This window comes from Zootermopsis nevadensis, unplaced genomic scaffold (assembly GCF_977971745.1).
Source record: "Zootermopsis nevadensis isolate Lab colony 2312 unplaced genomic scaffold, Znev_1.0 Znev_ptg000024l, whole genome shotgun sequence".
NCBI lineage: Eukaryota > Metazoa > Arthropoda > Insecta > Blattodea > Termopsidae > Zootermopsis > Zootermopsis nevadensis.
In genome coordinates, this window is record NW_028259156.1 from 10,145,762 (window position 1) to 10,163,165 (window position 17,404).

The 17,404-nt window shown below is 37.5% G+C and overlaps 1 protein-coding gene and 1 long non-coding RNA gene across 6 annotated transcripts in view; one reads left to right on the forward strand and one right to left on the reverse strand.

Annotated features, from left to right (window-relative positions):
* LOC147872805 (uncharacterized) overlaps nucleotides 1–17,404 on the forward strand; it is a 159,533-nt gene that overhangs the window by 11,200 nt on the left and 130,929 nt on the right. The gene's annotated exons all lie outside the window — the stretch shown is intronic.
* Nucleotides 1–17,404, reverse strand: part of LOC110831977 (uncharacterized) — a 45,459-nt gene that overhangs the window by 8,013 nt on the left and 20,042 nt on the right. Inside the window, exon 2 of one of the 2 annotated variants that reach the window (XM_022068561.2) lies at nucleotides 10,126–10,202. The exons of the other annotated variant lie outside the window; for it this stretch is intronic. The gene's annotated coding sequence lies outside the window, so the exon portion shown is untranslated. The remainder of the gene's footprint in view (nucleotides 1–10,125; nucleotides 10,203–17,404) is intronic. 2 annotated transcript variants of the gene reach the window in all.

Here is a 17,404-nt window from a genome sequence, read left to right on the forward strand (position 1 = left end):
GAGCATCTTGATCATGTGAGCGAGTGTCATCGTCTGTGAAAGGACTCCGTTTCATGTACTTAATTATGCTAACTTTCATTACTTTGCTTTTATGTGGGGATTTTAATATATGATTGTTGTCAGGCGTTTTCTCGAAATTCCAAATGTTTCCGTCATTTGTTATTATTGAGTTTTATATTTCACTGAATGGGGCAGATTTACATAAAGGCGTGACTATTCGTACTTACGGCCACAGCTCAGTGAAAAGAATATGGCCGACCGTAACAAGTATATACAATAAAAAACTGATACCAGCAAAAGTATTCAGTCTTAACTCTACAGCTGCCATGAAATTAATTTGGAAATTTAATTTACGTTCCATTTTAAATTATTTACTTTGATCAAAGGCAAATCCTGTTTCTGTAAAATCCCTTCCGATATTATCTTCCCATGTTCGTCCAGGTCTCAGAAGTAGCATCTTTCCTTTAGGTTTGTAGCTAAACTTTTGTATACATTTTTGTCTATTCCATAAGTTTTACGTGTCCCGCCCAGCTCATCCTCCTTGATTTGATCACCCTAATATTATTCGATGATGAATAGAAAATATGAAGCTTCTCACTGTATAGTTTTCTCCATTATACTCCCAGTTCTTATGTATTACTTAGTTGTGTGTGATGGTCACAATTGTCCTTCATGATTTTCTGGTGTCCAGTTATTTGAAATGAAAGTGAAGGTCCATCGCTTTCTTCAGTCTGTCCGTCACACCGTGTCTCCTGAACGGCAATTTGCATAAAGGAATAACGAAAAACGAAATATTGAAAGAACATGACGAGAATCATAGTGTAGAAGCCATAAGAAGGAAACAATTAGAAAGGGGTAAGATATATTCTGAAATATTGCTTCAGGATAACAGAAAATATATTTTATTCTTTTCCATTTCTACGTAATATCTGCAAGTTTGTTTTGATGACTGCCTTTCTCGTATAGACGAAACATAATTTCTCTTACTACCAAATGAAATGTATTTTTTTTAATTCTTGATGATTTTCACTTTCGAAATTATGTCCAAGTTTGCTTCTTATTTTTTCTTGATTCTTTAATATTGATTTGATATAAGGGGCGCCATGTCATTACGTCAAAGGGTTCGTAATTACTGAATCAAACCGTCCGTCATGGGAAAGCTACTACATCTTTGCCAGCCACAAGGGGTAAAATTCAAAGGGATCGTGTGTGTATTTTAACATTCCTGGCGCAGGACTTACACTGTCGTGGAATGTGCGCCCTAAGTTATGTGGAAGGGATGAACCTAAGCACGTGACTCCAAGGGGGAAGTGACGAATGGGGGGGGGGGGGTTTGAACAACTACTTCTTGTGCCTCGCTACTCAAATGAAGCTGTCCCACGAAAGAATGAATAATGACGTATCCGGTTTCCTTGGAGCGATTTCTGAGGCGAGAACTCCACTTGGGAAAAGTCGAACTTAAGGCTGCGCTGTACTGGTCTGCGTTGGGGATGCTGAGATGGGAGGGACTTGTAGCACGTGTAGGAACATGAGAAATACAATATTTTGGTTGGAAAACCTCCAAGGAACAGAAAGATTGAGAGGGAAGTATGTGCAAGGATAACAGATCCTGGAGGAATAAGGTAAAAAAGTGTGGTGTGGCTTAGGGTTTTAGTCTAGTGACCGGTTTTTGTGTACACGATTATAAAATCCCCGATTCATTAAAAGCAGGAAATTTTATGACCGGTCGCTTATTAACGTGTCCAAGCTACTCTAAGCCTATTTTCATGTAGCTGGTTAGAGAAACAAATGAATAGATTAGCTTTGTTAAATCTCATTTCAATTCTAGTTCGAAAACACTTTCCTGTATCCCGAAATTTTGTTACTAATCGATATATTATTGTATCATTCGGCAATTCTTTGTCGGGATACGAAATTAGGCTGTAGGACCTAAACTTTGGTTCAAAATTCCCAAGCTGGCTTCGTTCAAGAGCAACTCTTGTTACAGAAAAGGGCCGTCCTTTGAAGGCAAATGTGCTGCATGCATGAAGCAAGTGTATGAACACGTGACTATTTCAGCAACTGCTGGAACCTCCCTTGCTGCTTGTTTTAGGGAGGCAAATAGAACGGTATCATTTTGCACTCACAACACATGATCGGTGTATCCGTTCCACCAGATGGGACGCCCGTTTGGGAACCTTGTTGCCAAATTATTTGTGACCCCCTTTGCTCCGCTCCGCCGGGTTCGACGACAACATAACAACCACGCGAAGACTAATTGGCAGGGCACGTCACTTCTCTTCTCTCGTTTAAATTGGACTCTCTTTTACTGGAGAAAGATTGAAGAACAATGGGGACAAAGCACCCCTTTGTACTTCATGAAGTAAAGCCTATGCCGAAGGCTGCATTTCTTCTAAATATATCTTGAAATATTTGGAATCATTATTTGTCGTGTCTTTACAATCGCTTCCATGTTTCTTGGTTGTAATCAAGCCGTGTTCTCCTCTAACTTTAATTTAAAGCATTTTTCACCATATCTTACCATCTTGTAAAATTATGTTCTTCGTTCTATTCAGCCGAAATCTTCAAGCTATTTTCTGTACGTTATTAGCATTATTTATTAATTTATTTATTTATTTATTTATTCATTTACTTGCCGATTCGTCTCAATTGTCTACAAAGGAAGGAGCATTATTTAATTTCTACATGACTTATGTAGAGTTCTTTTCGAGTTTATTAAATGAAATTCTTACCCTTAGTTTCCATCGCTAGACGTAGAAATAAGCAAAACTCACAGCGCTACAGTACAGAAGTAAAGCTCATGGGTAAGATAACCACGCGTTAAGAGCCTATAGTTTGCAGAATTAAGATTGTGACTTTGAAAAAAAAAAAAAAAGGACGTTACTAATTGTTCCCAGATGTCATTGCCTGCAAAGTGGCCAAGTACATTTTACTGCTTGCGTAAGAAAAAATCCGTGTTGTTGATTTATGGTTTTTGCACCGTCAACTGTCCTTCACGAATTACATTCTTTAGATTTTTAATGTAACACATAGGTGTTTTCTGTAATACACATATTATAGCTACAGATATTAAATTAAATATATATTAATAATTAATATAAAATACACATATATTAATATAAATGCTTGAATTATTGTAATCCCTTTCTGTCTTTACACTGTGAGTTAACCATATTATAATATTCTCTTTCGAAGAAAACTGTTTTCATTAAGTCTAGATCATTTAGCTAATTGGTTTCAAGTCTACTCGTCTCCACTGTGCAAGTACAATAACCAATGGCGGCGAGGGAAATGTACAATTATTTTAATAATATTACGGGGCAAACATTGTGTTTCTCAAGGACCCATCTTCTGAAATTGGCCGTGCGATCCTAAAGTTACACTAATCTGGGATAGTTGAATAATAAAAGTATTTTGCTTTCAGTTGTATAATTACATAAAGCTCTCTTTTTTCACAGTTCAACTCTGAATTCGTGAAGATTGGCGTTTAAAATGTATTTTCTTCGATGTTATATGCTTCGATCACGGTTATTTTCAAACAAAGAAGTGTCTAATCATGCTGTCGAAATATTAGATTTCAAATCTCTCACGTACTGGCTTAATAATAGACTAGTCAAATGTTTGTGTTCTTCAGACGTGCATAAAGCTTATAAGTATTACAGCATATTAATTTTTACAGATAAATACATGAATTCTATTAATCGTTCCCTCTGCAAAATCTGACCAATTTCTCCAGCATTTTGCTATTTCGCATCACCGGTTTTTTTATGAATAAAGTTATCGAACTGGAAATAATGGGTGTTTGTAATGAACGTCATAATTTGTTCCAAGGTTTACGGCTCGAACCACTTAACAGAGGGGCTGGGTTTACTTTCAAAACAAAATATTTACTGAAGCAATAGAGAAGTGAGCGTGACACAAGGTAATACAGACGCAATGTTCATGGCTAAGGAAAGCAATAAAATGTCTTTGATATGTCTCGGGTGGCACATCGATACCACGCCCGAAGTGTGCCCGAGCCTTACATGTGAAATATAAATGATGAAACAAAACCTGGCGCTCAGAAATTAGACAAAGATCACTGTCCGGAACAGTTCTGGAGCAGCTCAAATTTTCTCTGGGTGTAAAGGTGGTAGTAGCTTGAATCTGTCCATCCATTTGTATATAATACTGAGGCGATGAAAGAACGTACCCTCTCGCTGAGGACCTGTGAGTTTAAATAACGTAATAGTTACGTATGGGAATATCTTTGTTTTTTCATCCCTGTTAGTTTAACAAATGTTGAGTAAAAATTCATTTATGAAATATATTATAAGCACATAAACAGGTCAAAAGTAAATGTCTGTACTTTGGAAATGTGTTTGGTTTACTCTAGTAATTGAAATGCAAGGCTGTAAATTATTGGCTGTACAAACTCCATCCAGTGGAGCTGATAGAAGCGCGATGTTGAATATGGCAAGGATGAGAATACGGGTTTTGGGATGTCAGTGTTTGCTCGCGTAAGACATGGGTAACCACTTATAAAATAAGAATCATCTTCCTGTTAGGTTAGTACATACAATAGCTTCTATAATTTATTGAAATAAAAATAATCTCTGGTGAAAATAATACAGTAAAGAATGGGCAATGTAAGGGTTCCTAAAATAAAAACAAAGGAAAGGTATTCAGATCACAGTTGCATTTAGACATCCGAAAAGGTATACGGTGTCCAGTGGGAAGCATTGAGTAAAATTTTGTTAGTGTGTGAGTCTGTGGAGACTACATAGTATAATGACGTGATGCGGGCAAGTCTGGCACAAGTACTTCTCATAACGTCCAGAAAGAACACGATGCATTTACGAAAAACATCTTCACCATTGATTGGTATTCATCAAGTCTGGGACCAGCTACATTATTTGACGGGATATTTCAGTCGGTAATGGCTGGGGTTCGATCTCCGACAAAATAGGATCTTTTTCTTTGTCACACGCCCACACCAGGTATTTAGCCCACTTGGTTTCATATCAGTGTGTACTGTGGGCTATTGCCCAGGGTGTAAAATGGGTAGAACTTGAAGCCGATCTCTCACATTAACGCATTTTGGAGGTTTACAGTCCATAATCCTTTATTTCTACGCTTTGATTGCGTGGTGGAAATGTATACGAAGCTTACAGTTTGATGGCTATAATGAAAGAACAGTCGGGTTAGGCGTTTGGAATGCATGAGAGAATCGATCATAAGCATAATCAGAAATTTTATACATAACATTTTCATACATTTAAAACTATAAAAATGGCAAATTTGAGAAAGTTGACCGAACATTTGTGAATTCAACGTGTTGGGGATTTGTAATAGTGAATTATTTGCAGATTTGTATATTATTATTAGTACTACCACACGGAATGAAGAATTTAAAGGAAAGCCGGGGCCACAAGGTCTTCCCCGAACATATTAAGATTTAATTTTTAACCAGAAACTGAGGAAGTATCCCTGAACCGAGGGAGTGTTCTACCGTGGATCTGTCTTCATACTCTCGCCTTGTTGTATTTTGTCCACATGATAGCGCCTCCCATAAATTTTGAATAGTTCGGCTAATTTTCGTGAAACCTGATATGGAGAGTTCTTCAGTAGAGGCTGTTCCAAGTTTGTGATTTTATTGTTTTCTGCTCGGCTATAAATAACGCCAACTTGGACCTACGTAAGTGTGCATGGAAGTAGTCAGAAGTATTTTTAAAAATTACTGTTGGTAAGTAAGTAAGTAAGTAAGTCCTGACATCGCTGTTGCTTAAAGATGATTTTCATTTTTGAAGTCGTTGCTTGAATAATCTGCCTCCCACACTTCGTAGCCTGCTTTTGAATGTGGGGGAGGGTTGTCTGTATTTACAAAACAATTTGAGACCTCCGTTGTGACACACAAATAAAAGTACGTTTACTTACTGCAGCACTGGTTATTTGTGTTGGTGTCAGAAAATACAACCAATGATTTTAGAATATTTTGTCTTTCTGTACAAGAAGAGTATTAGGTAATCCTAAAACTGAACGCATGGCTTACGAGCTTTTCTGTGTACTTTCTTGAGGCCCCCTTTCACACTTACGCCTACTTGAAAGAAGATAAATTAAGCGAAGTTAAGAATCCCTGCAGACATCAGGAAGGGTACGATAAAAGACCAGCTTGAATTATGACTAACTCAGGAAATAGTTATTCCAAATACAACGTCTGAAGCTAACAAGACAGAGTTTTGCGGTGCAGAAGCTAGACCATGTACTTAAGAAGCGTAGTTAATATTTACTTCAGATGGTTATTTTTCAAAATACAGCATAAAATACAAAAATAATATCTTATTTCCTGTGCTTATAAGTCATGTTTCTTCATCCCTGATCATTTTCTTATTATCATCCCGAAGCATCTCATAATCTCTCAGCTAATAAAGAAATTCCCCATCTTTTAAGGGACCTGATGGTTCGATACCGTGCCCCTCAGGAACACGCCACTCGATTCTATTCTCAGCCAGAAGAACCTAGTCCCAATTCTCACACCCTATTTTTAACGCCCATTCAGATATTATCCTCCCGTCTATATCTAGGTCGCCCACATTGTCTTTTTCCCTTCAGGTACTCCGATCAGAATTTCTCCCTCGTGTATTTTATGACTAAATGTATCGTATATTCTAATGAATTATATAGTAAAGAGGACTGTCTTCTCGGTTGTAGCGCCGTGTAGTTTGGTAGTCTGATCTGTCTCCATCATCAGGGCGATCATAATGGAGGCAGCACGGACCTCTGAAACGTTGGTACACTTCTACCAGAGTACACTGCGCTAAGGTCCAGAAGACAGCCATCTTCGGACTACCGCGTGAAAACCTCTAATCCTAACTTTTATCACGTATTCGCCGATATTTGAGGGGTGTCGTTTCTGAACCCGTCTAACGCCTTTTCTAGACAATGCTCTGTGGGCATGAGCTTTCCTGCTGAATTAAACCGAGTTTTTTTATGAATGCGACTACACTGAGGGGCTGTTTTAATCTCTTTTAATTCTGTTTATGTGTAACATACAGAAGACGCGATTAAGAGGTGTTTAAGAGACACAATTTAGTACGTGGAACTAAGTAAGATTTCATTAAATGACTTAGACTTGGCTTGTAGCTTAGACAGGGAAAGTCATCCAAAAGTGTTGTTTTCGTTCTCAGTTTACAGTGAACCGGGATTGATAGCAGCTCATAATAATTGCAGGTCTTTGTGTCGTCATTGTTCTAGTTGAACGTTCTGCGTTTGACTAAAAGAATCGAAGTGAAAGTCGGAACTAATTACCAGTACGAAGGGTTAGCCTATTTCTGTAATCCGAAAAAGTACGTCAGAGAGTGGATGTCGTTACACATTTGTTGCTGGACTGAGATTGTAATATAAAGAGTCAGGTTTTATAAATTTTACAAGTTAATTTAAAATGTACAAAATCGAAACCTTGTCTACTGTTTTGTTCGGTTGTGAAATTTGGTCTCCCACATCAATGGAGTAACAAACGTTGATGGTACTTGAGAACAGGGTGCTGAGAAAAGAATTTGGACTTTAGTGGGATGAATATAGACGAAGTTGCAAAATAAGAATCTTAATAATTTGTTTACCAAATACTACGATGATTAGATCAATGAGGATGAGATGGGAGATGCATGTAATGTGTATGGAAATATGAGAAAATTAGAAGGTGTACAACGCCTGGTTAGTAGGCGACTTCTGGTGTGACCTGTCATTCCCTCGACATCACTCTACGCCACATCCCGAAGTATTATACTTGGACTTAAGAAGGTTTTATAAGCTAACTTGATTCATTTTTGAACATAGGAGTAAGTCTAATATAAAAAGCGAAAGGTAGTCGCGTTGAAGCCATCTACTTTGGTGGGATGGTGTGGGGGTCCACGAGACAGCAGCGACACCTCCATTAGTGCTGCCTGATGGCATTATCTGGTCCGGACTCTGTTCTAAGTTCTGCCATATCACAGCAAGAGCGTCACAAGTGTTATGGTTTCAGACTATGAAAATCGGAGTAAACGAACTGTCATCTACATTGCTGTTTTCAAGATTTTTTTTAATGATTCTTCCTTTCTGTCTTTATATACACTCATGTTATTGATCCCTACGCATGTGAATATCTCGCTCGGTGTTTGCGATTAATTTATGTTTTTAAATACCGTGAACTATGTATTCAAAACTTACTATAAGGAGTAAAAAATGTTGTAAACAAATATATAAATACTGAAACTTCGCCACTGTTCGTGTGTATTTTCCTTGAAAGTTGCAGAGTAATAACAACATAATACCCGTCATTACTATTTATTTCCGCCAATTCCTCGTGTAACGTCATGGTTTGTTAAGAAGGCAATTCACTTAACGACACTGTATTATCTACAGACGTTATTCGGTGATGAATGGTATGGGATAATGATATATACAATGAACTAAAACGTACGTGAATAAAGAAGTTACGACATACACGTATTATAAGAATTCCTTCTGTAGTCTTGAAGCACTCACAGAAGTCACAGCCAACCTCATTCATAATGGTCGTTAACACCCGAAATTCTTTTTTGAGAATTTTTCAGATCGTGGATTTACTCTGCCTGTTCACACAGTTCTAATGATTTCATAGCGGAAGAGTCAGTGGCAACTATGTAGAATGAATGTCGATGCTGAAATATGCACATGAACACCGATTTCCTTGTCGTTATTCGAACCCGCGATCCCAGTTTTCACTCGGCCTAAGGCAGTCTTGCTCCTGAATACAAGTCAGGAATTTTATAGTTTGAGCAAACGACGTGAAGCCATATTTTAACTTTGCCTATTAACAGTTGTTTCTTCGGAGATTGAAGGAAACTTGTCGGTTCAGGATAAATGGAAAATAAGTTCAAGCTTGCAGACAATCGCAGACAATGGCCATAAAGCCGATGTTATTTATGCTCATGCTTGAATTTCAGTTAATGAGTTTAAAATTAATTAGGCGTGAATTATTGTACAAACATATACGCAGGGCTGAAGATATTCGTCTTCTCGTCTGTGATGAATAATTCTTTTTTTGTCTTTTTTAATTTATATTATTTCCCGTGCCTTTTTTCTGATTCTTCACCGATATCGGTACATTTGTAACTGACGTGAATGAGGGCCATTGTTAACGCGACATTGACGTATCTGAAAGACGGGATGTAGGAAAAAGACTAGTTCAAAATAGTCCATCACTGGTATAATATTATAATAGAAACAGTAATAATAATACATAAACAGGAATTGATGTTTTCGGCACTAAACATTGCTGTATGTAAACGAAACAGTTGGGTAACATTGTGTTTCCAACAAATTGAGGTATTAGTTTGTGCCACTCTTGCTCTATGTGACTTCGCCAGTCTGATCTTTGCGGCGACAACTCTCGGTCGGGTGGAGTCTTCATCACTCTGAGAAGCTGAAGTATCTGCAGGACAATTAGACTGGAACTTAACCCCCACCCCAAAAGCTACTAGTATTGTTTTTTGTTGTTACTTAAGCTTCTTATATTTCGGTACTTCTGATTTTCTGTCCTGTTTTCTTCTTTCGTTTCAACAAACGAGCGTGTTTTAAGCCAAAATGCTCATCCTAGATTTTCCGAAATTTCGTTCTCATTTGTCATCTTTTCATGCGTGCTACATACCCCGCCAAGCTTATTTTTCGATTTAATCATCCTAACAATGTTATGAGAAGAGTGTACATTTTCTTATTCTTTTGCTTAGGTCATACCAAACAATCCGTCGAAACCCGATATTCTTTATATGGTAACCAGATAATGTTATTTTACGTTTCTTCCATCCATAGATAATGAATCATTCTGTTATAACAAGGGGTGCACTTAAAATCATTTGTTGTAAGCAAAGAAACTTTTAGGCATCCGAGAGGCCTTAAGAGTGGAATCTTTGCCTTTCAGGTCGACAACTATTCCGACTCTTCAGACACACTTAATCTCCTGTGTTTTAGGAGAATTTTTCCTAATATTAAATAAGTAAGTTACGTATTTCATAGGTCTGTAAGCTTTGGATCGAGTTCCTATTCAAATGGAATCACGCAATGAAAAGCAAGTTCTTCCCTGAACTTATTTTCCATATCAAGTAAATCAAATTTATCCTTCCATACCTTTCCCTGTGGCTTCGACTTAGCGCTCCAAGCAGACCTGAGAGTCTGTTACATCCAGCAAGATGGTGTCCTGTGTCCTAGAAAAAAAAACGTAGCCTGTATGAATTTTTCCTTAACTAACTACATGAAGCAGGGGATTCTTGAGAAGCTAATAGTCGCCCAGCTAGTTAAGATATAACCCATCTTTTAAGAATTCCGAAAGTTCATTTCCATGTTCATAAACGTCCTCAAGCTCTCAAGCTTTGCATTTGGAAGGTACCAGGTTCACATCTAGGCCCGGAGACAGTTATTTTGACTCAGGTGGGTTTTCTCATTTTCTCCATCCAAATTCCCAGTTATATTAAGTGATTTCAGTTTGTTTCAAAATCCTTCCCACTTCATTATTTATAAACATCCTGTTATAAGCTCTAAACACTTAATCTGAGCTATTAAGGTTGTTAATAAATAGGTCACAATTAAGTAAAATAACCTTGAATGGAAGAATTACTCAAAGTTAATTATAATAATAATATGTAAGCCACTGTATCTTTAAACAGTCTTTAAATATGAATATAATCTCATCTGACAATTTATTATCTGTCATAGATATAATCCGCCAAGATTTTCAAATATAATCAGCCGAATCTAGCATATTAAACTTTATTAAAACAAGTTCTGTTTCAATCTATTTATTATATTAACATAGATATAGTCACAACATGTGAATACCAGGTGTCGAGACTTAAGTTTATAAGGCAGTGTTAACAATCATTTATTTGTCTTCATAATCGATATCTAAGATTCAGAAGTTTATAAAAGACATTAAAGACGTTGTGGACTCATTGGACTATAAGTAAGACATCTGCAGTCAAAGAACGAGTCTGAAATTAAGAATCATGTAAACAGTTACAAGTTACAGAGTGGGAAGATCTTCTCCAATGGGGTGCCAGTATTATTGTGCCTTGTATTTAGTTGAAATGAAAGACATCTAAAGATGATTTTAACTTTTAGACTTCAGTAAGACCTACGCTTTGTGTTAACTGTTTTCGTTTGATAGACTTTTTATAAAATCAGTAATATTCAGTCTGGGCTTCGTGTTTCTTAAAACGTAAAGTTTTTCCCCGATGCTTAACTAAGCATCATTTTATACAGACTTTTAAGGTAATGGAGGTATACCCCCACGCATTTTTAACCTTGTCACGAGATGGAAATAAGTAGTTGGCTTCACGCTCTGACCGTTTTACTCCCGAGAAAGTAGCCCCGGTACCTATGGGTAGAAGGCTGGCTGCTGCCCAGAGCCGATGGCGGTGAAGAAATATGTTCTGGCCTTCCAGGTTTCGAACGCCGCTCTCCTGGTCCATAACGTATTTGCTGAACTATTCCAGATTCGCAACGAGTCACGTAAATTAGTGCTTATAATCTATCAACAGCACCAAAATTAAATTTTCCAACTTTCCGTGTGGATTATGAATACCAAATTTAATCTACATCTGTCCAGCAACTTCAGATATGAAATATGGGACCGACAAAAGTGATCTTCTCATTTCGCATTTGTTTTGTGAATTTCGCCCAAACAACGCATATTGTATGAAGAGCCATTTCGTTGATTATAATAAGTACGTTGTAGTGTCATGGGGGACGGAGCCCCTCTGCTGTAGCTGGAACGACAGCGGCTTCCCTCGTCGTCTTGCGGACCTACTAACTGACTGCAAAAGGCCGACTATCCGGCTCCTTCTTGAGCCTAACCAGGCGATCCGCGCCATCTTAATTCTCACATTCTGCCAAAGGAGCATGCTTCAGTAAATGAAAACAAAACCGACGCAAGTAAATCATAGCTTGGATTACATAATGGTGCTTTGTCTCTGTACGCTCACTGATAGCATACACTCCCGAAGGTGAAACTAAATTTTTATCTAATTAAAAATAGAAATTCTTGTAACAGGTCTTGCATCTCATGTTTTCAAGTCAAACTATAGCCGGATTATCATATTAATTAAAAAGGTTAGAATGACAGTTTTATTATTAAGTACAGAAAAAGAGGCAAAGCTCCTTGCATTCGGCCATCTTCCTTCCATATCCTTTCCAATTTCTTACTCATTAACCATCTCGTAATTTAACGCTACATAACCTGACCTGCTGACATTGTCGTTAAATACTACCGAAATTCTGAACCTTGGGCTTTCTGGACAGTTTCTCTGCGAGCTTTTCGAAACTTCAACCTTTTACTTTGCGGGGGAGTGGGCGACCTGTCGCAAGGTCCTTCTGTACCTACACAGGCCACAACACGACACAATATGGGGATACATATCAGAGTCTTCAGTTGGACCAGCACTGTTCAAGTACCCAAAATCCAAGTCTTAGATTGCGTAGCCGCTCCGATTGGCTCAGACTGGATGTCTGTTTGATATGTTTTGTGTGTAGAAGTTAAGGGTAATTTCAGGTTACCGTTTCTGGAATTATACCATTTATTGCAGTGAGAAATCACTTTTAGAAGTAAGATTAGGTAATAACTGTATCCCTTCCTTCTTAGGAACTTTACGTTCGTTTACAAAAAAAATGTATAAAAAGAATTTTATTTGTATCTCTTCCTTCCTTGTTTAAGGAACTTTAAATCAATTTACGAAAAATTATTATTATTTATTATGTAAAAGAACGACCAATAACTTTGCACTGAAATGTTAACTTTTTTGCTGTTCTTATAATGTCTATTGGATTGCGAGTTAGTTCACTCTCGCACTTCCTGTGGTTTAGCCTGCCTGGGAAAACACAAAAACCCTTTCTTCGTGGCATGAGGTGTTACGTGCTCCAGAGAGCCGCCCTCCTTCTAATGGTCACAACAACCACTCAGCTTCAAATTTGTAATATTTCTTCCCTTCCTCGACACTGATAATGCTCTCGTTTCTGCGTTCCTTTTGTGTGTCAGTGCCCTCCACCCTCTTAAAAAACACTCTTTCTCCGCAACTTCGAGACCTGTAAATTCATTGAGTATTGCAAAGTTTCCATATGTATGTTTTAATTTTCAGAAGTTATATTTGTACAATTTTAGTAGTGTAACATGAAGAGTTAGTGCTCAGGAAAATATTTACGCCTACAATGAATTAACCCTTTAAAGCCCAGTGGGAAGAATGTGTGCCACTTATTTAGCAATCATTAAAGTTGCATTTTTAATTAAGCTTTTTATATTATTCTCAGTGTAAATAGGGATTATTTCCTTAAATACCTTTAATCAGGTGATCTTTCGTAATGGAAAATTTGTTTGTTTTTTTGTACGGACTGAATTCTTCAATATTATTCGGTCTGATTTCGGCTTTAAAGAGGGGCAGGAAGAGTTAGGATATTACATGAAGAAATTCATGATTGAAAGAGGGAAATATTTTCTGACCATACAGTGTGAAAAGGCTGAAGACTTTACATTATTTAGCTAAGTGTGTGCTACTGTAAAATTATGTAATTAAGAAGTACAAATTTACCACGTTCTCGCCTTGATACGCATGAGATAGAAGAGAAATACACAATAACTTTATTGGTAAGACGCGAAGAAAGGATACGTCTTGGGAGATGTAAGCAGAGATGGGAGGACAATATTAAAACGGGGCTTAAAAGTATATGATTTGAGGGCATGTACGGAATTCAAGTGGTGTAGGGATGTAGGCTATCCAGTTGAGGTATCTTGTGAAGACGGTACTAGGACCTTCGGGTTCCATAAAAGGCCAGTTACTATTAACGTCTCAAGAAGAATTCTGCTCTTTGCTGTTGGTGACTTTTTCTTCAGTAAATGATTCTTCTGCAATTTATGCTTTCATAAATATATTTAAATTTTATTGAGGTTACATTTTAACATCGCTTACAATGACGTTAACAAAGGAGTTTCCAATTACAACTATATATTATTAAAAGTTTAACAGTTATAAGCCTATATAATCACTTAATGAAATTATAATGGGGTTATGACAAGAAACTTTACAAAAGTGCTTTTGTTTGACGTGGCAACGACATTACTTGGTTAAAAAGTTATAAAACAATGTCTCACGCAACGAGATAAATTCTTTGTTCGATATTCATTTTCTGACAAAGTACACTCGAAATCTGAATTGTGCCTTATGAAGACTGCACACAAAAACGTGCCTGTTTGTGTTTCTTTTTGCACTTTGCCAGCTTATTTTTATTATTGTCAATATCAATTTGTTTGACAGATGTAATGGAAAGAAAAACCAAAACTTTTTTTAAACTGTTGTCGTATGGCACACGCATTTGTAAGCAGACAGTAGCTTAGCTCTCATGTTTGCGCTCGTACTGTGTCCCTTCCCTACAACTGTGTGACAAGTAATAAATAAATAATTTTGTGTGGGAAGTATTCATATGTCATTTATCACCTTACATGAATGTTTTTCAATGCACAACCTAAACAAATCGAAACAGTGAAACAAAATACTCAACAAGAACTTTCACTTTGTTCTTAAAAAAGTTACTTCAGATGTATGCACTTAAAAAATATGTTTTCAGCGTAATCATAAACAATATATAGACGATTTGTGCAATTGAATCCATAAATATGTAATTGTTTATTCGACATCAATTAAACATCATTAATTTGCATTCATATTTCGACCTTAGATAAATCTGTGGATTTTGGAGTGCAGTTGACTTTTAAAATAACTCTTGATACCTGCGACGCAGTATACAGTATCGAGAGCATTGAAAAAGTTAGTTCCATCTCACCGTAAAATGTGTCTGTTCAAAACAGAGCTATAACCGAGTTCAATTTTCGGTATAATCTCTTCCTACTTGTGTATAATTAATCAACCAAACAAAACCATAGTTGCATACTTAGAACGGAAAAATGTGTATGCTGTAATTATGTACACATATTTTTCAATGTATTTGTTGATTCGTATATCTCATTTTGACATTCACTTATTAGAAACGATAAAATTCATTAATTATACTCGTTTGAACTATAAAATTAATTTGGACATAATGATTGAATTAAATGTGCAACAAATGATAGAATTCGTAGAAAATTACAGAACCAATTGGTAAAACCACTTACTTCGTATGCTCCTCTCAAGAATCGAGTTCCAAATTCTCTGCTATCACCAGACCTTTGGCGGGAGGTCCAACAAGAATGTAATTGGTCATGTCTTGTCTGTACCAATGCAGCTAGACTGATTATTTATTACGAGGCAATCGATTTGTTGCACTTTAACGATGATGATAGGAATGGAGTTGAAATGGGCTCGTAACACATTTGATCCATCTATTGCTTACGTATTTTAACATCCACCACTTTTCCTTGTCCGGGCCATAGTTTACTGTGATGACCTACCATCAGCGGTATAGTATTTTCTGTCTAAATTAAAACATCGCGATAGTAGGTGAGATTTCAGGTTCTCACGACAGAGAGTTTGAAGATGATAGTCTTGTGGAATGTCGCTCCGTGTAGTCTGGTAGAAGTTTACCGACGTTCCAGGAGTGCTTGCTGCCTCCGCCATCAGACCGATGAGTGTCCAGAACTGTATGAGACTACACAGCGCAACAGCTCAGAAGGTAGTCACTTTCTTTATGACAGAGCTCGTATATCTAAAAAGAAAATAGTCTTCGTAATGGTGAAGTGTTGTGTTTTATTTGCTGTTCGGACTGAATTACACATTAGTAGTAGGAGAGTGCCCACAGTGCTACTGTGCGCAAAATTTATTTATTGTGGTTGCGTCGCGACGAAAGACATCGGTTTTCCAACTTCTTGTCCAATGGCATTCCCTGGATTATGTGTAAAATTACGGCCGTTTTATGGCGTCGCGCGATTCTTTACACAGGTTTTCCAACGTCATTTTCAATGTCGTCCCGAGGTTCACCTGCATTAAATATAGCGTCTTTTGGCGGTAGCTTGACGCTTGGTGTCGGTTTGTTAACATCGGTCGTGTGGTGTCCGGAGTGTTCTATTGACATATTTTGCAGTTCGTACTGAAAGAAATTCTCTTTAATACATAATTTTCGTACGTGCACAGCTTCTGCGCACGAGCAGCGGCCTGGAAACCAGGAGTGTCGCGGGGAGAGACTAATAAAGAAGGGTGAACCTACTTGTGATTTAATTCCTGTGCCGTAGTACGTGATTGTTGACGGGTGCTTTATAAAGGGTTCATTCTGTATTTAATTTGTCGTGTTTTTATCATTACTGCAAATACGTCTGCATCTGCCGTAGTGTTTTCGAACCAACCCCTACGAGCGCCTCCCTGTGTGTTTATCCTCATAATAGCTCGAACTTGGTTCATTTGGTGGGTGGAGGGGCACGCTAATAGCCAGCAGTCACGATTGTGTGGCCCCGATAAAATCACGCAATCAATTCCAGCCGCACACAACACTTTGTACATCGAACAATACTTCTCCGTAAAGTCAGGGTTCATATTCCTATATCGAGTTTTGTAACGTTTTCTGCAGAGAATGGTATTGTCAGTAGGATATTGTGCTTTCACATCCTGATATTAACCATCTCCCCCTCTGACAAAAATCCGTCTCCGGTCCATATTCTAAGCCAGATAAATCCACTCTACACAACCCTATTCCTCTAAGCTCCATTTGAATATTATCCCCCATCTGTGCCCAGATATTCCGAATGGTATCATCCCTTCAGACTTTCAGGTAACAATTTTGTGGGTATTTCTAAACTGTCCACATGCTACACATGCCCATTTCATCCTCCATGATTTTGTCACCATAATAATATTTAAGGAAGATTAGAACTTTACAGAGCTCGTAATTATTCAAATTTTGTCGACCCATGTCTCTTTAGGACCAAGTAGGTCTATTCTCCTCAACAACTTGTTCCCAGACACCATTAGTCCGTGTTACTCCGTTAATCTGATAAACCAAGTTTCAAACCCGTACACACTCCGTAGAATTAATGTGCCAGAAGAAAATTCTTTTTGTAAGAAAGTTTAAGAAAAACGAATCGTGCAGGCATTTTATAAATACGTTGTCAACATTTGTTGCGTAAGATTCTAGTCTGTATCCTTCATCTTCTGTTTGAGGAATTGAGATTTCGTGAGAATTAATTTGGTAATATATCTTTGCCTTTTGAAATTTTTTTTTGCTTCGTTAACGTCTATTTTTAAGAAAGTGGAAGAGTTCAATCATCACATAATTTGATTCGCACGCATTAACTCGGTTGAAACCGGAAAGAGTGTCTTTTTTTCGATCCGTACTAGGTTAGTGTCCCATGGGAAAGCGAATTTGATGGTCTACAGGTACTTCAAAAAACAGGTGTTTACGTCGTATTATAAGACACCTGAACTGTTATGACGTA